Source organism: Haemorhous mexicanus, chromosome 3 (assembly GCF_027477595.1).
Source record: "Haemorhous mexicanus isolate bHaeMex1 chromosome 3, bHaeMex1.pri, whole genome shotgun sequence".
NCBI lineage: Eukaryota > Metazoa > Chordata > Aves > Passeriformes > Fringillidae > Haemorhous > Haemorhous mexicanus.
The window spans coordinates 110,453,307-110,476,453 of record NC_082343.1 but is presented as its reverse complement, the minus strand read 5'-3'; the positions used below and the strand labels follow the sequence as shown (position 1 = coordinate 110,476,453).

Below are 23,147 nucleotides of genomic sequence, written 5' to 3'. Positions count from 1 at the left end.
AACAAATAAAGCTCAAATTTCCTTTGGTTGGAGAAAGAAAATCACAACTAAGAAAAACACACCATGGAAGACCCCAGCAGAAGCAGAAGATGCCATTAGCTATTACCTATTGTGATTATGGAAAAATGCTGGTTTTTATTCTGCAGCCTCTCTTTGCTATTCTTTTCATCCACCTTGAAAATTATTCCAGGATTTATGTAACTAGGGTCATCTGGGGGTTGCATACTCCTGGCTAAACCTCCCTGGCCCCTCCCATGGGGAAAAAAAAAATTCAAGCAGCAACAAAGAAAAGTTTTCAGTTTTCTGACATTCTCTTCCCCCTTTCCTAATGTAAATTCTGAGCAGTTCCTGTAGAGACTGTTAACACCCACACAAGTTTCCAGGTGGGGAAAAGGTAAAAAACCTCACACCAGTAAATCTACATCAGCAATTTCTTTACCCTTTCTTTGAGAACTCACTGGATATAAGATCTATTGCTGCCCCATAGACAAACACACACAGAGCCTTTGGCACAAGGGAGAGATGTTTCAGGGCAGTGTGAGGATTTGATGGCTGTCTTAGCTTTCCTTGCACACTGAGCAGTCTGCATAGCCTAACAGCATTAGCTTACTAACAGATATATTAATAGGTGTGGGGGAAGGGAAAGGAAGAAAGCCACTAAAACACATTCCACCTACACATCTCACTACTAATCCTAAACTCAGGTAGAAAGCAAATTGCTTCTCCAGGACCAGAAGAAAAGAACAATAAGACTGAAGGGGGGAAAAGCACCTATTTTCATGTCTTTTCTGGAAATATACCAATTGCTGTATTTATCAATTCATGATAAGGAATGAGAAAGTAAAAAGAAGAAAAAAAAAAACCACCACCACACAAAAAACCCAAAAACCAAAAACCAAAAAACAACGGAAGAACTGCCACAACGTCTTGCAGTTAGTAATTTCAGAGTGATTGTTGGCCTCAGACTACTAGAAGGATTAGATTTAGCTGTAAAACAAGTAGTGCAGTTAACAGTTGCTGTTGGGTCTGGTGTTAGGATTAGAAAGCACTGCTAATCACAAGAAATGTAAAAAGATTAAGAGGTGATGGTTGCCAGTAAGGTTTTAAAAGCATGTAAGTGCTGGAATTCATTTTGAGATTAAAATTCCTCAAGTGAAAAAAAAAAAAAAGAAGAAAAGTAAAGGACAGATCATAAACAGCATAAAAGTAAAGGACAGTTCCACCGGCACTCCCCACCACCTTTTCCCAAGCATTAGGAGAATTAATTGTGGAAAAGTGAAATGCATGCCATGGCTTATACTGAATGATCCTAGGGCAGCTTTAGTGAGGAGAAGCAAGTACTTCTATTCTGGTATATATGAATGAACTATGGCAATCTAAATAAAACCTGTTGGAGTTAAGAGATTTTGCTTACCAAAATCTTGCCTTGACAGCAGAGTCACAGTTTTTAAAGGCACAGTAACAGAAATGATGATAGCATTTTGTATCTGCATCCTTTCGGTAGGAAGGATAAGACAACACGTTGACCTCCTAGTTTGATTCCAGCTTGTGCAGATTCACCTCTAAAATCAGTTTATGTTGTTACCAAGGATAAGCAAAGCTCCCCATATAAAATTATCTGGGGTGCGCAAAAGATAACTTCCCAGGGAAAAAAAAGTCAAAACCAAAAAACCAACCAACCAAACAAAAAAACAGAAAGGAGAAAATAATTAGTTTGCAAAGAACTCTAAGTAAACACAAACCTTTAATAAAGAAATTTGAATTTTGGATGAAAAGTTTTCCTAAAAAGGCATTTTAAACAGTGCAGACCACAGAGTCTTAAGTCAGATTGCCTTATGACAGAGTGGTCTCCATCAGCATCAAGTGCAAAGTACATTGCTGGCACCCTCAGCCACCACCACCTCAAACTGCACAGTCAGAGTACAACACCTCAGAGGAGAACACAGACTTCTGCCAAGCCCACCAGGTTCCCAAGAGGCCTGATGGACAGCCAAAAGCTAGCTGGTGGTGAGGCCACCTAAAACTTGCCTCTCTCCCAGAGTGTCCCACATTTATCCAATGATTCAGAGTAAAATTCAAGTTCTACCAGGACATTCTGTGAGCATTGCCTCCGCATGGATGCGTTTCTCCCTGTGCCTCCAAGGGGCTCAGCTGCTGACTCAGACCAGCCTCTCTCCAGTCATTACTTTACCCTCTGTAAATCTGAACCTTGCTACTCCAGGGGTTGGGGAGCAATATGAAGTAAGATCACTTCATCATTTTCTACACACCTTTCAGTTAAGTGCTCCTGGTGTACCTTCCTGGATTTTCAGACTCTCTAAGTCTGCTTTTCCCTTCTGTTGCCTGAAAATGAACATTTTTTCCAGATGCCTGTAGCAGCAGCAGAAATAACCATCTTCCAAGAGTTATAAAACAGCTGTATTTAATAATAGAGGTGAAAGCATTGTGCATGATTTCTGCAGAAGTCTTTTCAGTAGAACAGATAAATTTATTCACTGCATTATGGAACAGTTTGAGAAAACAAGATCATACAATGTACACTGCCTCTATTTAAATTGTTTCATTTCTATTCATGAGTGCTCTGATTAGATACACTGAAAATATCATCAGTAAGAAATAAATAATTCTGCCAAATTAATAGTTGTTGATTTCTTTTACCTGAAAATGTAAGTAGCATCTCATTCACACTAGACAAAGCTACTATAATTTGGATATATCGATCTTGTTGGTTCAAGTCCACACAGCACACAGAGACAGGTGTGCATCTACATTTTCTTAGTATCAAGCAACTTCTATAAAATTGTGAGTTCTTTCATGAGTGGAGAAAGCCTCTCCATGCAATGTGCATATTAGCCTTAGTAGACAACTAGGTTATTTTTTTTTTCCTCTAGCTGTTTTCCCCAAATGGAGGGTTGAGAGAAATAAATTGCTTTAAATGCAGAAAATTGTTTAGAAATGGTATTTCAAGGAATACAGGTGAATTTTCTGTATCACACAAAATTAATCCAAGCTCAGCAAATGCTCTTTAATTAGAAACACCTTTCGAAAGGAAGCAGCCAGAAGTAACCCTCACAAACATCTTTTCCATTAAGAGCTACTAACCAACTCCAAACCAGCTTCTCTAGGACCTCCCTCCCTCTAAAGTATTTTCCTGGAGAAGCACAGAAAGGGGTGGATTTGTGCAAATGGAGCAGAATGTATTATTTAGCAGAAAGATGTGACTAATATTTTCTTTAGGAAAAAACAGAATAAAAACATAGAGTTAATATTTTGTTTCAGACCTCGCAGAATATGAATGCCAAATGTCCTCTCAGCTTATGAACATCTGAGAAAAAACCCTCCACATTTTGAAAAATTTATCCAGTTTGAGTCAACAATGAATTCTTCTTCTAAGAATCAAATATAATTGCTGTAACATTTAAAAAAAATTTAAATGCACAGCTCAGTACCTTAAGAACAGCCTGTTTGCACAGCAGCCAAGTGATACACCTCAGAGAGCTACTGTTAGCTGCTGCAGGGAAGATAAATCAAGAAAATGCTGAGTTGAGGTGCAATTTGACAGTTATTAGCAGAACAGGAGTAATTTGATGAAGGAAAAAAATCTGACAAAATCTCAGTTCACAGCAACAGATTTTGGAAGCCTATTTGCACATAAATTGGAAAAAATAATTCTTGCATTAGAAACTGATGAAGATGAAACAATACACCCTAAATCCTAACATATTTGAAATTATTTTCTTTGATTCAAAGCCGATAATCCTGTAACAGGCAGTAACTAAACAGGGGCTTTAACAGACTTGCTCTGCATGTTGAAGAGACTGCACAGCCTGATCTTGATCTGGGGCCATTCAACTATCAGAACAACTGGATTTACTGCCATTCGCACCTTTGTTTTTGCCATTTGAAAGCATCTCCAGTGCGCAAAACACTGGGCTGTGTTTTAAGCATTAGCAGCATAAATATCCCCTGGTGTACCGTATGCTTCACCACTCCTGCCTTTCCGTAAATCAAGCACACAGCCAATCATCTTTTTTATGCTGGACTCTAATGGCAACTCTATTATTCAAAGTCAGGCTGTACAGAGAGCCATGTCCCACGGGGACATGAAGCAGCTCAGAAGCAGGTTTATGACTGAGCAAGGGAAGATTCAAATCTGCCCATGATCTTCCCACTACAACCCCACCACCTCTTCCCATCTATCTGCATCTTTCAATTTATCTCTTCTGTGCAAAAGACTTTTTTTAAAAAAATGAAACTCCCGTAAGCAGGAAAAACAAATTAGAAAGCCTTTTCTGCTCTTCAAGAACCACCTCTTTGTGTCCCCATAAATGCTCAGCCTAAATGTTTTTGCTCACATACTTGTAAGCAGATAAGCTGTTCTTTACTGCATTACAATTAGATGCACAGATTAAGAGATACCTTTCATGTCATTATATCAAACTCTTCTACAAACACACAAAGGGATTTTATAGACTGTTGTCTTTTCTGCTTACTACTGAATTCTCACACTCAGCACAAGATGCAGTAAAAGTGAACGATACCTTCCCTGTGTTTACTGTGCCCACCAAGAACCATTAAAAAAATCAAATAAAACAACTTAACTATGATTTCAATAGCACAAACTGTTCTCCCATGAGGTTCTTCTTTTTCCTCTCTCCCTCCACTCGTCTTTCAGTTCATGAAGATAGGGAACATGAAAACTAAATGGATTTATGTGTAAATAATTCATCTTTTCAGGCACATCAAACTAATACCTGAGTTCATCCAAAGGGTTTGCCAGATGTAGCCGATTCTAGTGGTATTTTAAACAGCATTCTGGAAAGCTAGTCACAAAAGGCTGCAAGGAAATGCTGAACAGCTGTGTTGACAGAGTTGTTTTTAAACAACACGTGTTGAAACTCTACCTATCCTTACTGAACACAGCTGACGGGGACACATTCCCATCCCTCCTGAACTGCCATTGCATTTTGGAGACTCATGTCTGCACAAGACAGGCTTTGTGAGTGGGGTGAGCTCTGGCACATCTTGGGAAGATGAAGAGAATTACAAAGGCTGAGCATCGTTTTCCTGCCAAGTAGCAGGAAAACATGTGGCAATATAAAGCATCTTTAGGAGCACGAGTCCCACAGGGCAGACATCCACACAAGCTGAGCTGATCCTGTGAGCCAAGCTGCCTTAAACCAAGGTCCCATGGGGACTGGGAAGTGAAGTGATGGTAGTAACTCTGCTTCTCTTTAAGCCATGAAGGAAAGTAGAAAGTATTTTGCATATTTTTAAACATCCTAAGTACAAACAGTGGATTAATTCTTGCAGGAAGTCCAACAATTAACCTTTACTATACTTGCATGTCAAGTCATGTTTCTTGTGCTAAACAAACCATAGCAAACTCTTGCAGCTAAAAAGGGCAAAAAAAAAATCCAGGGACTTGTGGTTTTGTTTTTACTCTTTTAAAAGCCAAAATCTAAACTGTTCCATTCTGCTTGCTTTAATAACACAGGTGGTCTCTCTCCTGCACATGTTAGAAGAGGAGCCTGCAAAGAGGACCAGGGAAAGAGGTCTTGTGCACAACTAAGGTCGGTTCCTCTGATTTACAACAACTTCTCATTGTACAAACTGAATTAGAAAAACCTGCCAAGAAATACAATTAAATTTCAGACTATAACAACCATTTTAGTAACAGTGCTTTACCTGTGCAGGAGATGGTTTCTTAAAGTGAAGAAATCATTTTGCCATGTGGAAACCTTGACCAGGTTAGCAACCCACTACTGTATCAGAGATTAATTTCTGCAGACAGCTTTGTATCTTCAAATTCACTGAAGTGGAGATTTATTGCAACAAAAACAGAGAAAACCACTGGAGGGATATGTTGCAAGTGGAGCAGGGCAAAAGGAAAACTAGCACAGAAAAGACAATATTCTTGGATTTGCAGTACAACCATCCCTGATTTCTTCCAAGAGAGTTTGTGTTTCCAGTCTAAATTAACATGGCAACTACTATAACTTATATCACACAGAGGTAAGATTTCGTGAAGAGTAAAGTTTTGCAGAATGTTATTTAGATGAGTTTCCTTAGGAATAGCTCAAAATAACTTTAAGAATTATGATCTTAATGACATGCTTACCTTTGAGGGGAAATTTTGAGCCCTTCAGCAGAAAGCAACCTCACTGCAAGCAAGATTTTAATAGCTCTGAGTTACTGTTTATGCAGTGGAGGCCCTCTTTAAATCAAGCATGTTTAAAACTGTCCTTGTTCTGAAGTTGCCTATTCTGGGCACCCCATCACAAATTTATGTCTTCATGCTTTGGAGGGCAATTATGTCCAGAGACCCACATAAGATGTCTGTGAGCATTATGGACTCTTCCACCCAGCTAATCTTCCCACATCACATAGAAAAATTAAGTGCTTCATAGTCCTTGTGTATGGAAGCCACTCTAAACCCAAATGTGCAACATTTTCTGTCTGTAAGGTACATATAAAACACATGTGTGATGAAGAAATGTACATTAATTGATTATGACAAAGAACCTCCACAAAGCAGTTCATCATCATAATGAAACGCTTACAGTAATCCCTACCAAATTATAGTCCTGACCTTTGGTGATGTGAAAAACAGTATTTATTCCCTATTTCAAAAACTAAGAACACTTGCTGCAATCTCTTGTTTGGAAGTTCAAAACTGAAATTGTTCTCACTCTAGCCCAGCTGACAGCATTAGCTGCGGAGAAGCTTGCTTCCAGTAGAAGTGGAATGTAAAAACAAAGTTGCTGTGACCTTAACAATAATCCTGTTTGCATATTACAATACATTTTCCTACAATAACAAGGCAAAGTCCCTGGTGTTCCGGTCAGAAAAAGTCATCTTCCAGTAAAAGCATACTGTGATCAATAACATTTTCTTAATATATTATATTATCTCCCACTGAAACACTTTTTCACTTGGCATTTCAGGCTGCCGAGTAGGGGAAATTCATGACAAAACTAAGACTGTAAATGAGATACTGCAAATTAATTCCATCCAAGAGCAATCTTTTAGTTCGTGAGCAATTTGACAAGCCAGTGTTGTCTGACTTCAGCAGAAGCTTTCTCAGCTTTCAAATACACATGAAACAGAAGAATCTGCTGCACTACCATACCCAACTTCACTTCAGCCTGCATAATTTTGTGTTAAAATACACTAGACTTTCAACAGCCAACTCTGAGACCAGAATTAGTGGGGCATACTTTAAATATTAGTTTAGAAAATACACTGAGAAGTCTGCCAAATCAATCCTGTGCAATTCTGTTTCTAAATTACAGCCCACGGCAGGGCACAGGAATTCTGCACTTCCTTAGAGGATTTGCCACAAACTACTGCAACCCAGTCCTGAAAACGCCCAAGTGATCACAATGCCAGGTGAAGGATCTCAATATGGCAAAGTTCAAAGACAGCTTTGTCACATGGGCATTATAGTAAAGTGTTCCTCCATCTGCACATCTGAACTCCCTTTTGCTGTGATGAGTAGCAGCTTTATTGCCCCCTTGGAGTTACTGACCTCCTGCAGGCTAAAAGGGTGACCTGGCGGCACACAGCCAGGAGCAGAGCCCATCACAATTTTAGCAGTAGCAGTTGTGGATTTACTGAGAACAACTGGTGTTCAGCGTGGTCCAGGAAGGTATGATCCCACAAGAAGGCTGGGCTGTGTGCAGGATACTGGGATATTGTCAGTAGGATTACTTACAGGCACCTGATCTCGGCACGATTAGGTGAAGAATCACTGCTCTATTAATATTTCAGCATAAGGAATAAGGGGCAGGCAGCTGCTGAATATTGATGCCGTAGCAATGCTCTCTGTATGAATTCTCTAGCAGGCACATGTAAAGGCTGCACCATTACCCCAAAGAGTTTACCATCCAAAACCCCAATTAAAGAGATACTTTAGTATGTACCCTGCTTTAAGCTCACAGGGCAGGCTCACTGATTAATTGTATTCTTACAGTGAAGGATGTGCTCCATTTTTTTATTAACTCAAGACTCATGTTGAAAACAACATAAAAGGAGTAGGAGAAAACAGATGAAAATTTAATTTACATCTGCAAATCCCAACACATCATGAGATCAGAAACATGTAAAGGGCCAAACAACTCATCTACCCAAGAAGTCATTCATAAAAGATAAACATCCTTTTTAAAAGTGGAGGGAATTCATGCAGGGAAGATGCACAGTACTCAACTATAAAATAATTCCAAGAAGCTTCACGTACATTACTGAGGAAGAGGAGGCAAAATTAAGATTGGTGCCACTGATAAGAAGGAGCACAGATGACATTTTAAGCAAACTAGATAGGAAGGACAAAATAATCAGGGTTTTGAAGGACAGGACTACTTCATGCAGGTTCCTGGTTGTGGAGTTTCGTGGGGGTTTTTAATTTTTTTTTTAAAACAAAATAAATTAGGCAGAAAATCTTCATATAAATGAGTACTTGTAAAAGAGCCTTTCTAGGTGAATCATTTCTTTTACGATTAATAAAATCTGCAATCAGAGCAACAACATTCTGATGACTTTTTGCCATTTGCAATTATCGCTCATCCCAGCACCAAAAAGCTCATTATTATTGAAGCTGACAGAAAGAATACTTAACTGCTTTTAAAAAAGAACTTACTTTTTAAAAGAATCAAGTTTCTAAGCCTTCTTTCTACTTCCAAATCTTCTGTGTGAAAAAAGGCTATCCTAACAACCCCTGTGTGTGTCACCTTTGATTTCCAACACCTAATTTGGATAAAAGCATCCAATTTGTACAGTAACACAATGCATTACAGAATAACACTTCTTAGGTTTAAAAGCAGCCTACAAAGAGTGTGGAGTTAACATAAATCTGTACAAGTACAAACATATAGTTTATACCATAAAAATACATATTTTAACCTTCTTTATAGCAGTTTTCTCCCAAGTAACTAAAACCATTTAAGATACTGTAGGACTTGTAGCATTCCTACAATTCCTGTGAATAAGAGTGCATAATCTCTATTATAAAGGCATGGAAGTTGAAGCACAGCTATTACTAAGACAGCTGTGGAATAAACAGCAATGGCAACCATCTCCAACCCCAAGCTCTGTGACGAAATACATGTCTATTTGACATGTATTATCTATAGGCAGAAATGAACACAGGTATTTTTGTTTTGGCATCTAAAGAAATGTTAAGAGTGGGTCTTGTCTGTGCCTCACTCCATCCTTGCTCCCTGAAATAACAGCACAGTAAAATCAGAGTCCTCTTGAAAAAAAAAGAAAACAAAAAACCCACCAAAACCACAAAAAAAAACCAAAAAACCCACAACAAAAAAAAAAAAAACACCAAAAAAACCCCAAAAACCTATAAGCCAAATACCCCCCAAAAAACAGCCAACCAAAACCAACAACAAAACAACCAAACAAAAAAAACCCAAACAACAACCAAAAAAACCCCAAAAAACACCCCAAACCCCAACACACATGCTGTTAAATGGATGCAAAGTCAGAAAATACTGCCTGATTCATAAGTGCTTGGGAAGCACTGATTTGAGCTTTTTACAATCATACATCTCCAGTTTGTCATGATTTAATGGATGGTTAAAGGTGTGGAGCATGTGGTGAGCCAGAATCTTCCTGGGCTGTGCAGTAAGACAGGACACAGGTGCAAGCTGCATCAAGGGAAAATCTGGTAAGGGATAAGGAAGAAGAACTGAGAGCAGGTGCTTAAGCAGCAGAATGGCTGTGTGGGGAGGCTGCAGAGCCCTCATCCTCAGGGGTAATAAAGGACTTGCTTGGACATGGACACAGCCCTGCACAACCTCTCTGCCTCTGCAGTTTGCCTGATTTGAGCAGGAGCTTGGACAAGATAATCCCTCCAAGGTCGTTCCCAAACTGAATTGCTCTTTGAACACCATCCCCAAGACAAGTGAGGTTGCTGTTTGGTTTCTCTGCTGCATCCCAAAGCTTATCACTAATTCACCCAAGAAGCATGACCCTGGATTTATGTGACTAACTTTTTTTTTTTACTTTATTTGGCTTGCTCCTTCTTCTGAAAGGGATAAAATGGAACAAATCCAAATCTTTGCTTTCACCCACTTGAAAACTGTGAAAAATGAAAAGCAAAACACAATCACTGTGCTCAAGCTCCTAAATACACATGGTCATTTGAGGTCTCGCTTAGAGTTTACTCACCTTCCTGACCTCTCCTCCTAAGAAATACTCCAAAAAACAATCAGTCTGCTGTGCAGGGAGACCCACAGTTATTAAAATAACTTCATCTCCAAAACAGCTTTCAAGATCATTTCAAATTCCTCCCCACCACCCGCGCTATTGTAAGAGATGCTGCATATGGTGAAAATTAATTCAGTTTGAACCAGAAAACACTGGGGTTAAGTACTTCTTCAACCAGAATACAAAAACTGCAACCACACGTGACTGTCAGGATATACAGGGCTACAGTCAACATGCAGAAATACTATTTATATCCTTCAGAAAAATTGAGTTAAAAGGCTTTTTAAGGGGAACAGCTGAGCTAGGAGTATCCAAAAATGGGTGAGACAGACAAGTGTGCAACTCCTACGTGCAGCTCACTACCAGAAGGAGACAGTGGGAGTCCATCCTGAAACTCACAGCCTTTTCAAACTATTTCTCTCATGCAACAGAAGCCTTCAAGAGGAAGCCTGGACACAGCTGGTTTCTCATTTCCAAATTACTAGTTTTTAATTCTTTTGTTGCATATATGTATTATAACCAGATCACAGCGACCGTGGCAGAAACGCCCATGGGCATCCCACAGCCCAACAGAATCACTTTGCAGTAACTGGATATTCAGCCTAAGATTATCCCAAACATTTCATACTGATGTGACTAGGCAATGTGGCAACTTATCACAAGCCAGATTTACTAGACATTCCCCACCACAGAAAGTGAATTAAACTGTCACTCACCACCGTATGAGCTGCACTAGTGTAACTACTTCTTCATGAGCTGAACAACACTTCTCTGAATTAAAACCAACACACTTTCTTCCAAGTCTTTATCCTCCTTTCTGCACATTTTCTTTTCCTTTCCACTTCTCTTATTTTCTGCTCAATTTTTTTCCCCATGACTTAGTATGTTTAACCCTCTTTGCTCCACTTGCACTCCAGTGCATTCTTTTGTTCTCCTTGGCAGATATAAACAGAGGCATTTGCACAGGAGCTCCAGCCATCCTGGCATAACTAATAATGATGAACTCAGTACTGGACTACTGCTGTAGTGGTCCCTTGGTCCTTCCCCTAGGGAATCAGACACCAAAGCTTCCAGGAGCACAGGATTACCTCTCCTTTCCCCAAGAATCATCTGATCATCACGTCAAGCTAAGGCTGAGACTGTATTCCTGAGTGTTGAATATCTCCCAACATACATGCTCTACTAAAATACAGAAAAAGCAGATGCATTACTCATCATAAGGGCCACCAAAAAAAGAAAAAGAGCAAAACATCTGATTTAACCACCACTACAATTACAGTTGTTGGCATCTGCAATTTGTAGCATCACATACACACACACAGGGACAAACATAAAGAAGGAATATAAAGTAAGTCTTGTTCATAACTCAGACTTGATTTCCTGCAAGTTTCATATACATATTATTATTATATACACTATTTCTGGTTGTATACAGAAAAAAGGATTAAATACACTCTCTCATGCACACTTGTACACACCCAAGCACACACACAATTTCTGATCTATTGTGAATATACTAATGACAGGCATTGAAAAAGAATTTTAAATTATCAAAGCTACATGGAAAGCTTTAAGTTAGCTGGTCATGGAAATAAACTAATTTCCAAGAGTGTTTCACTATTTCCAAAGTGTAGCTCATGCACATTTATGGGAAGAGGTTGCCAGAAACATTGTGATGAAGGTGCACTGGGGATACTGAGGTGTTCAATAAGGAATCTTGTGAAGAAAGAGCAAATGCTGGAAGTAAGGAATGCATGACAGTGTATGAGAAAGATTAAACAAACTGAAAATATGAAAAATAATATGGGACTTAGTGGTCTTGACAGACAGCAGGTACAATATGAGCCAGCAACACGCCCTTGGAACACACCCATGTGTGTCCATTCTGAGCTGTGCTGGTGAGAGCACAGCCAACAGGCCCAGGGAAGCAATCCTTCTCCTTCCTGTAGGATTTGTGAGCCCTCCAGAGCAAGAAGGCTTTGACATACTGGAGAAAGTCCAGTGGAGCATAGTGGTGTCTACAACAGAGGTCTCGCCCAGATCTCACTGTGTTTTCTGATTGCCCAAAGGGAAGGTACAAAGAGAACAGAGTGAGCCTATTCTTAAAAGGGCAGCGATGTGACAAGAACAAAGAAACAGCAACAGTGAAAATTCAGGTTACAAATGAAGAAAATATCCTTCATGAGGTGGTGAAATATGGTAACAGGGGTCTAACAAGGTTTTGGAGTCTGCATCCTTAGAGAATGCAAAACCCAACTGTATATGGTCCCCAGCAACCTGCTTTAAAAGTGACGTTGCTCTGAGCAGGAGGCTGGACTAGACAACTGCACAGGTGTTTTCCAGCCTGAATTATCCCAAAAAATTACATATCTGGATGGAAGAAAGCAGAAAGCTGGTCAAAGGAGGCTAAGAGGACAGGAAACAGCATAAAGGCACAGGATTAGCTCCATAATAAAAAAACAGAGAAGTGCAAAAAGAAGCTAGAAAAGGGAATAAGCAAGAAAAATAGCAGAAAGGATCAAGACTGAGGAAGAAGCAAAAAAAAGAAGAAAAATCAAATCTCTGTTCACAAAATTGAACTTTCCTCTCATAGGCAGGAGGCGAAAAATTCCACAAGAGTCATTCAACAATGAAGTCAAGTATTTAAGTTTCTACGGTAATGTGCATAGTAGAGTTGGGTAAGAGAGGGAATCAGTTTTCCCTTCCCATGCCCCTAAGAAACCAACTAACCTTTAATCTCCCTTTTCCAAATATTTGAACTCAAATCTTGCAAACTTCACAGATATTTTAACTATGTACATTATGAAGAATTTTTCATTTGTAATATAAAACTACATGCACTTTTATCAGCTTAAAACTCAAAGTTCACTACACCCAAATAAGCCTCTTACAGCTTTTTACAGTTTTATAAGATATGGCCCCATGACTCTAGGCCTATACACACAAAAAACTTTGCTCTCTCTTGGAGCTACACCACCAAATTAAAATACTCCTGATCAGGTTTATAGCCTTAGCATTTATCATAGTACAATAATTTTTTGCATGTGCCGCAATAGGGACTTGCTGCAGCCACCGAAAGCGAGAGCAATGCCCAAATTGTGTTTGTGTAAGAAAGGAAGAGACCATGAAAGAAAAGCCACCAAAAAAAAAAAGACATCTGCACACTTACCCTGTGATATCCACAATCTGTATCAAAATCAGCCTCAGGTGTAACAGTCAGTAAACAGGACAGCAAACCCTTGCATTTAGCAGAAGATTTCTGGGAAGCCAGATCACCTAGAAAGAGTTGAAAAGAGTTACTTTAACACACAAAGATGAAATCACCTGTGTGTAATGAGAATAGGATTCAAATAAATCACAGCATCAGACTAAAAAAAAAAAAAAAAAAAAAAAAAAAAGCAGCTGTTCAATGGGAGACCACCATAATCAGAATAGAGAACTTAAACCCCAGAAGGCGACAGAAATTTGTTCCAAAGCACAGAGAGTTAGATGCTGGTAGGCACTCAGGGCTTAGCAAAGAACATCTAATACCCAAGATAACATGGTGTTAACCCTCTAATCAAGGATGTGGAGGAGACCAGAAAGAGCACGATATTTTGCTTAATTAGTTGCTATCAAAGAGAGGATGAGTACAAGCACTTGCAAAAACAAGGCAATCTAAGACTATTTAAAAGTTTAATAGTGTTCTAGAGTCTTTGGTAACACAGAGTTTGCCCATGAAATCAAAATAATCCCTGGAGATAAATTTAAAGGAATATATCTCATTTTAATGCACAGAGTAAAATGACTATTCATTAAAGCAAAGCAGTTTTATTCCTACAGTCTCCATCTCAGATGCAATACATATTGAAGCAATCTTTATGACAGGAAGTGGCATGTAATCCTGCAAGAATGAACTGCTGTTGTTATCTGCAAATCAATACAATTTTTTTTTAAGTGGATATAACTGTGCCTATTGATTTCATGTTTTTAGCCCTAGAGTTTCAGTTTCTACCAAGAAGATTCTTACAATGACAAGATTGCTGCATACATGTAATTGAGTTGATACAATCTGAATGTGAAGTTTACAGCGCACTTCCCTCGCAATGCAACCGGGGCTTCCGTCCCATTGCCTCAGCTTAAGCCTTTTTTCCTTTTATATAAACTTTATTTATTTATTTATAATAATTTTGAAGTGGTAGAGTAACACTTTACTAATCCAACCTGCTAGCTCTCGAAACTTTAGCACACAAAACATACCCTTGGAAGTTATCTCCCTACCCTGCTAGGATATTATTTCAGAATATATGCATGACTTTTGCTATGTTTAAATAGCCTGACCAAATAATTTCCCTTGTGAAAGTCTAAAACTGGTTCAGTGCTGAATATTTACAGCCCAAAAAGGTGTGTGAAGGTGATGATGGTAAGGGTACAAGCACACAGAAAAACTGAATGACTTATCCAAGGTCACTTTGTAGATCAGTCAGGCAATGAGCTCCATTAAGAGTTTAATAAAACTGCTAAATTCCTACTATATTTCTGCAAATGAAGCATACAGCAACTTTGGCTTGACTAGCTGACCAAATGGCTCATGCTGCAATGAATGATCTGTAATAAGAGCTGGCTGAGAGGCACTACACACCATCAGCCTGAGAAACGAGGGAAAAAAAGATCAAACCACTAAAAAAAAGTTTAAAAGCGTGGGCCAGAGGAATGACATCCCAAATCAGATTAGGAAAGCTGAAGTGCTGATAGAACCAACTCTGGCCAAGGACATCAAGGAAAACTCCAAATGCTTCTATAGGTACTTTGTGACAACAGGGAAGACTGGTGAAAATGTTGGCCCTCTCCAGAAGAAAATGGGAAACCCAGTTACTTGGGATATGGAGAACATTAAGATACTCAATGACTTTTTGGCCCCAGTCTTCAGTCACAGGTGTTCCAACCCACACTGCCCAAGTTGCAGGCAGGGATTGGGGAAATGAAGAACCACCCACCAGGAGAGAAGACCAGAGCCAAGACCATCTATGGACCTGAAGGTGTTCAAGGTCACCTTTGGGTGGAAGGAACTTAAAAGGTCAAATAGCTCCAAGCAGAAAAAACTCTGTGCTGTCTAACCTCTTGCCAGCTGCAGGTTAGTTTCCTAAAAACATAAGATGATGGAAGAGGAAGCACATGAAAGGCTGGTGAAAGTGTGGAAATGCAAATAACATTATCCCTCATCATTACCATTCAGTCCATCAAACAGAGCTCCATGCTCTTCCTGAGCCTGTCTTCTTTACAGATTTCCTCTCATTTTGGAGCTAAGGCTCTTCTAATAGCTGGTCTACTTATTTATTTAACACTACCTGAATACATTGTTGTGACTTTGTAATTTAGTATTTCTGATTTTCATAAGATAATGAAGGAATATACCATGTACTACCTAAAAATGCTGAAACAAAAAGGGAATATTTTCTTTCTTTTGCTTTTAGTTTGCTGAAAAAAAGCACTGTTTTCATGAGGCAGTTTATGGAAAGAAGAAAGGGGAAATTACTCAAGGGAGTAATTTCTGTTTTGCATAGTGACTCATCATATCACAGTTACCCCATCATCTCCAAGGGCAACACTAGGCCAGAGCAACTCTGAAAGATCTCCATAGGGAACTACACACTTCTCAAAGCTATCTCAGGATTCTTGTTCCAGAACTTCACAGAATGGGAAAAAAACATTTGAGACTAATAAAAGTAAAATGGGTTTCAGATAGAGAAGAAGCCTGAGTAGCCAATGACAGTTTTACATGAAGGAAACCTTCTTCTCTCTCACCTCAATAATGAAAGACATGAAGAATATTTACAAAGCACATGGCAGGCTCTAGACAGCAGTGTGATATAGAAAGGCAAAGAGAACTCACAGCTGGATATGGGACATCTGAAGAAAGAAGAATCAGAAGGAAATGAAGGAACAAGAAAAGCAATTACCTGTCACCATGAAAATGGTACACAAAGATGGGCCAAAGTTCAAAATCTGTTTGCTTACTCTTGGACACACAATTCCAGAGAAGTGTAAAAAACCACTCGGGGAAATACAAAGACACACTTAATGGTCTTTAACATACTGCAACTTACATGATTTACTAGCATTTGGGTGAGTTTTCTTTCCCCTGCTTTAGAAAATCTTGGCTGCTTATAGGAAAGGATTTTAACCTTACCAGAACTTTACTTCAGTTACCATTGTGGGAGAGCAACAGCTGCCAGGCAGTTCTGAACCACTAAAATAAAATATTGAAACTGGAAAAGGTAGAAACACAGCAAGGAGCTTTAACAGCAAACCCAGGATGTCTCTCATCACAGTGTACTGCCCTGCACAGAGGTAAAACCTGCATTCCCTGAATTAATTCTCATGAAGCTGAAGGTGCCTTACAGGCAGGCTTATCTCTCCTTTGGGAGCCTAACTACTGCAAAATAGAAAGGTTAAGGATTCTGTCCGGTGCCTATGCTTCTAAATTAAGTGACTTGAAGCAACTGGATCTAAAACTACCTACTTTAGATACTACATCTCCTCCTTCCTGAAGGAGAGAGCTCTTTCTTCAGGTTTAATCAGCTGCAGGCCATGGTAAGAAAAGTTGGTATCAGCTCACCTCTCATCAACACAAGTATCCCCACAAAGAAATGGAATAATCAGAAGTGCCTTTGGCATGAAAGACCAGGTCAGTGAGAAGCAGGTCTGGATCTTTCAGAGAGAGGAGCTGTATCAGATGGCCTCCCCTCTACAGTTCTGGGTTGGCCAAAGAAGAGTTCAGCTACACCAGCAAACAATGAGATATGGTAGCAGCACAAGCAGCAAGCAGAAAGCTCAGCTGTAAATAGTAAATTAGAAAAGAAGCATCCAAAAGAGAAGAGAGGATGAGGGAGATGATGATTTCATACAATGTCAAGCCAAAACCACAATTTTCTAATGCAGCAATGCACTGTTTCAGAGCTTCTATGTAACAGACAAAGTATCCAAAAGCCATACAGCAGATCTGAAAAAAGGCAAGGAGCAGGCAGCAACATTTGGCAGCTCAGTACTGCAAGGAGGGACTCACTGTTCCAGAGCCTCCCTGAATAAGAGATCACTTTCCCTGAATAAGAGATCACTTAACAGCAGAGCTGCACAACATGGACCTCAGTGAAGATGCAATGCTCCATGCAGTGCCTTCCCACGTCTCACCTGTGGCTGAAAAAAGTATTTGGACAAGAAGAAGGATGAAGCCAAGGATGTGGACATAGTTATTGTAGGTTAATTAGCCAGAAAAAGTTTAACACAAAAATATTCTATGAAAGCCTGCCTGTGCAGACAAGCTATAAATCAACTCTGAAGCACAAAGTGCTTTTAAAATGCCCTTTATGAGATGCTCTGACCTGCAAACAACCTCTCTTAAATCAGGTACCACAGCCTGGGGCAGGGGCTGAAGAACAGGAATGAAATACCAGACACGGAGCACCCTCTGTGCAAAGAAACAAGGCAAAGGAAAGCAAATCAGAGGGAGGGGGAAAAACCAACTCCAACATAAAGTATGAGCACTTGCTAGGCCAGCTAAGTGGAAGCTTTACAGGCAGCAGAAGGGTGCTATAGGCACTGTATCTGCCAAATCACACCAGCCACTGCAAAGAGCTGAGCTCAGCATGGCTGGGAAGTTGTATGGACACAGGAGGTAAGGACAGACCAACACACCCAAAGGTGTCAGTGCGGCCAGGCTGGGGACAACTGTATGCTGCTATCTTTATCTGTTATCTTTAGCATGTTTACCATGAAAAGCTCTATAAGGCCTGGCAACCTGTTGTCCTACTGCTGCCAGAAGCCAAGCAAGTGGTCTGAGAAGGGAGTAATTACAGATCCCACAAGAGGCTCTGAAGTTCGGCAGAGCTGCACTCAAGAGTTGTAGGCTGGGATAAAAAAAAATAAAATACAGGGCTGGAAATGAAGGATGCATCCATTTTCACAGTCCCACCTGACTTTATGGAAAGGAGTGACTGCTCTGCACCATGATGTCTGCAGAATACTATTGTTATGTTTATCCTAATATATTATTTATTACAGAATTTACAGCTCTCTCTTTTCCCCAACTGACAACCAGCCAACTACTAATTTGCAAGCTAAAATGCTGTGAGGTCTGCAGATCCCAGGACATTTGCAAGCCATAAGGATTCTGAAATGTTTGGGAAAAGCCTGGCAATGCTGTCAGTCCTCACTAAGGTCCAAAGAATTTAAGCCACAGCCACCTAAACTAAGGAACTACCTGAGAAAAAATGACTAGAGAAGGATGTTTGCACACAAATAATGTTCAAATATTTATAGAAAACTTTTTAGCAGCAACAAATGAGAGCATCACTGTACCATCAGCTCTGGGTTTGAAATGATAATTGCTAGACACCTGAGGTTACTTGGTAGTTTTACTGAGTTTCTTGCAATCCCACTGATCTCTCTGAAAACAGGCTGGGAGCTATGAACATCTCTTCATCAAAGATTGAGACACACAGCAACCCCTGAGGTCACTCTGTGCAATAGTTGAAGCTCCCCAAACTCAAATGCTGGCCTGTGTTTCAAAGGGTTAATAAATGGAAAGGGAAGGGAGAATAATATTCACTCAGTATTCCCCTGTTCCATAACATTGACAAATTAACTCCTCCTGTGACATCACATAACTTTTGAGAAAACATTTGTGGTTTACAACTGGCTGTTGATGCCTGGATAATCACTTCTTTAAGAGGAAGTATACATCAATAATATTCACGGGGAGCTCCGTAAGAGCTTGGCATACAGTTCTGACAAAAAAACCTCAAACATAAGAATTACTCATAAAATGCTACATCAACAACTCTTTTGACAGACATCTGGATTATGCTCCTTTTTAAAGGGGAAAAACAAAGATGTCACTTCGAAGTTTAAATGGAAACAGTGAAATATGCCATTAAAAATACCACATCATAAACAAAGTTATTTTTGCAAACTCAAACACAATGAGCAATTATGACAAAGTTTGCCAAGATGATTTACAGACGCCTTTTCATTTAAAAAATGCTTTCAAAACACTAAAATATGTACAGATATTACAGGTTAGTAATGAGTTTACAGACCTAGAAGATCAGCTAGCCAGCATTATTAGTCTGTCAAGCCTCATCTTTTTTGTTTTTTTAAATGGCCTTTAGTTGATGCTGCAAATGAAGTTAAAGCATACACACCAAACCAACTGAACAAAATTCCAGAAAGAAATGCAGACAGGCACTTTAGGAGCCCATTCCTAGAGCATGTAATTCACTATTCCTCCCCAAAACTACGTTAAACATAGAATTGCTTTATCCAGATGACATTAAGTTTTGTGGTATGCTGTAGTTAAGACTCAAAATGAGATCACTCATAGTATGCAAGTAAAAACTTCTCATTCCCAGTTTATTTACTTTTTAACTCCCATTAAAAGCTCAAAAAAATCTGCTGATATGTATGGGCTTCAAAAAAGGATATGTAAAATATTCCCATGCAAAAATAAAGCACTAAAAAGATTGTTTATTCAAAAATTACGGAGTTCTAACAGATTATAAATGTTCAGTTAAAAATTATTAACCCTAATAGTGAGGGTTCCTGAACAAAAAATAGATACAATCTAGTGAAAAAGTAGACTGCCCTGAAGTAGAGTCAACTTCACAATTCATTGAAGTCCACAGGATTTGCTGGAGATTGGATGATGAAGGTCAAAGAATCACAGAATTGTTTGGGTAGAAGAAACGTTCAAAAATCACCTTGCCACACCCCTGCCATGGGCAGGGACACCTTCCAGTAGACCAGACTGCTCAGAGCACCATCCTACCTGGCCTTGAACACTTCCAGGGATGGGGCAGCCACAGCTTCTCTGGGCAGCCTCTGCCAGTGTCTCACCATCCTCACAGCAAAAAATTTCTTTCTAACACTTAATCCCAATCTGCTCTTGCAGTTTAAAGCCCTTGTCCTACCACTGCATGTCCTTGTAGGAAGTCTCTCTCCAGTTTTTTTCTGCTGCCTTCAGTACGTAAAGGGGGCCTACAAGGTCTCCCTGGAACCTTCTCTTCTCCAGGCTAAACAACCCCAACTCTCTCAGTCTTTCTTCACAGGAGAGATGTTCTAGCTCTCTCATCACCTTCATGGTCCTAAGAAGATGATCCTTGGTGACTTTGCAAGTGCACATTGTTGGGTCCTGTCCAGCCTCTCATACACAAGCATTCCCAACTCCTTCTCCTCAGGGCTGCTCTCAATCCATTCACTGCCCAGACTGTTTTTGTGCTTGGGATGACCCTGATATCCAGGTGCAGGACCTTGCACATGGCCTTGCTGAACTTCATGAGGTTCCCACAGTCCCACCTCTCAAGCCTGTCCAGGGCCCTCAGGATGGCATCCCTTACCTCCAGTGTGTCACCTGCACCACACAGCTAAGTGTCACCAGCAAACTTGCTGAGGGTACCTCAGTCCCACTGTCCATGTTGCCAACAAAGATGCAAAACAGTGCCAGTCCCAAAACTGACCCCTGAGGAATGCAGCTCATCACCACTCTCCATGCGGACGCTGACACACTGACCCCAGCTCTGAGTGCAACCAACCCGCCAACTTTTTATCCATCAAGTGGTCCAGCCATCAAATCCATGTCTCCACAGTTTAGAGGCAGGAATTTCACATGGAACAGCATCAAATGCTTTGCACAAGTCCAGGTAGATTACATCAATTGTGCTTCCCTTATCCACCAACACTCTTAACCCCATCACAGAAGGTCACCAGATTTGTCAGGCATGACTTGCTCTCAGTGAAGTCATGCTGGCCGTCACCAGTCATCTTGTGATTTTCCACATGCCTTAGCATAGTTTCCAGGAGAATCTGCTCCATGACCTTGCCAGGTACTGAGATAAGACTGACTGGTTAATAGTTTCCCATGTCCTCCTTTTCAATGAGAGGTATTTTCCAGTCAGTGGGAGCTTCATGATACTGACACAACTTATCAAACATGATGGATAATGGTTTAGTAATGTCATCCACCAGTTCCCTAAGAACCCACAGACACATTTCATCAGGTCTCATGGACTTGTGCCCCTGCAGCTTCCTTAGATGTTCTCAAACTCATTATCTCCTACAGCAGGTGGTTCTTAATTTTCCCAATCACTGCCTTTTCCTTCTGCAACTCAGGCAGTTGGGTTGGAACACCTGTCAGCGAAGACCAAGGCAGAAAAATTACCTGTCCCTGCCCTCCCTTTAATCCTGTCCCATAAGCTCTCAGTCAGCTTCTCATCAACCCCCGGGCAGAACTCCATGCACTCCAGCTGGCCACTAACACTTCTCCTCATTTCCACCTCCTGCATTTTATGAAGAACCTACATCCTTTTATTCCAACATTTCAGTCACAGAACCATCCTGGCATGTCTCCACCAGGCCAGTAAGACCACAGCCCTGCAGCCATGCATGTCTCTGACTCCTCTTGTTGATTCCCCACTTCTGCACAGTGGCATTAAGCTGAGCCCCTGAGGAAGCTGGCTTGGATTCAGGTACTCTCCTGCAGACCTGCAATTCCCTCTCCAGGCTCTGCCATCAAACTGATAGGAGTGGGATGGACTGAGGTTCCCCTCCACTGGCAACTTTAGTTTAAAACCCTCTAAACTTTTAGTTTAAAGGTAGCAGGCAAGGAAGTACATTTGTTGAAGTATCTTTTATTTCTCTGTTGAAGCAAAGACCAGCAAAGATACCTTCTTCTGAAATAGCTTGAAGGCATTGAGATTAAAAGACTCAAAGTTTTAGGACAGCTTGACTAACATATTTTCTCAATGTCAATGCTTCACTGAAGCAGCTGGAGAGACTCACATTAAAAGCACTGAAACATCTGAGACTGAGAAGACCTCAACTTATTTGACACCATGAACTGACTTTCTGCAGTTCAATGTCTTTTCCAGATATTTGTCAAAAGCCAACAGAAGCAGAACAAAACCCGTTGGTTTGCTATTTCCTGATGGTTTTTATTACAAAGCCCTACTCTTCTAGTAACACTCTCAGAGACTGCTGGGAAGTCAGGTAACATAACCAACTGCAGGTGATGTAAGAGCAGCCAGATCCTGCCTTTTGCAGTGTTGGAGAAATGCTATGAGGCAGCTGGAGAGCAGCAGGATAGGATCAGGCTGCTGCAAAAAAAGTCAGGATGGTGGCAAAGTAAGGACTTGGCTCTTCAGAGTCTTTGTGTCCCTCCTTGTCTTATCTGAAGCCTTGCACAATGCCAAGAAACCAAGCAGGAACTGCACTTGGTTCATGATGTACCAGAGACATGAGGGATGATGACAGCTCATTCTGTTGGGTCTGATGCTACAAAAAGGGAAGGGAGAGCACAGTACCATAGCTTGGAAACAACAGCCTGCGCTCAAAAGGGCAAAAGCAACCATTTCTCTTACAATGTGAACTAACACTGCCATGTGCCAGGAGAATGCAGCATAATACACAAATAAGGCTCTGAGAACCTGACCAGAACAGGGAAAACCATACCCTCTTCACAAGGGCCAACATACTTTTAACAGACTGCATAACACAGCAGTCCTTTTTTGACCTCAGGCTGATTTTCTTTCGCATTATAAGGCACATGACTTTATTTGTTGCTTTTTTAAAGAAGAAAAAAGCCCCAAACTGTAATAGTTTCCAAAGTTCTAGTGAGGCCTTCTGGTGCTGGCAAAAGATTTTAGTGATTAATTATTCTGTCTGTCAAAACCTATTTGTTTGGGGTTTTTTTTTCATTATTTATTTTGAATTTTCTTAGCTGTCATTTCTATACAGGAAATCTTGCTATATTTTTGTTAAAGAAACTGAAGACTCTTCCTTTCTTAAACTTTCCCAAATAGAAAAGCTAATAAATTATTTCTTTCTTTTGGATTAGGGTAATGAATGTCTGCAAGAAATCCCAGTGGCTGTAAGGTGTGTTTTTCCACCCTCAGCCA

The 23,147-nt window shown here is 40.2% G+C and overlaps 1 protein-coding gene across 4 annotated transcripts in view; it reads right to left on the bottom strand.

The window, feature by feature from the left end:
• Positions 1-23,147, bottom strand: part of KLHL29 (kelch like family member 29) — a 388,396-nt gene that overhangs the window by 308,743 nt on the left and 56,506 nt on the right. For all 4 annotated transcript variants that reach the window (XM_059842958.1, XM_059842956.1, XM_059842959.1 and 1 more), the window contains exon 2: positions 13,388-13,494. The gene's annotated coding sequence lies outside the window, so the exon portion shown is untranslated. The remainder of the gene's footprint in view (positions 1-13,387; positions 13,495-23,147) is intronic.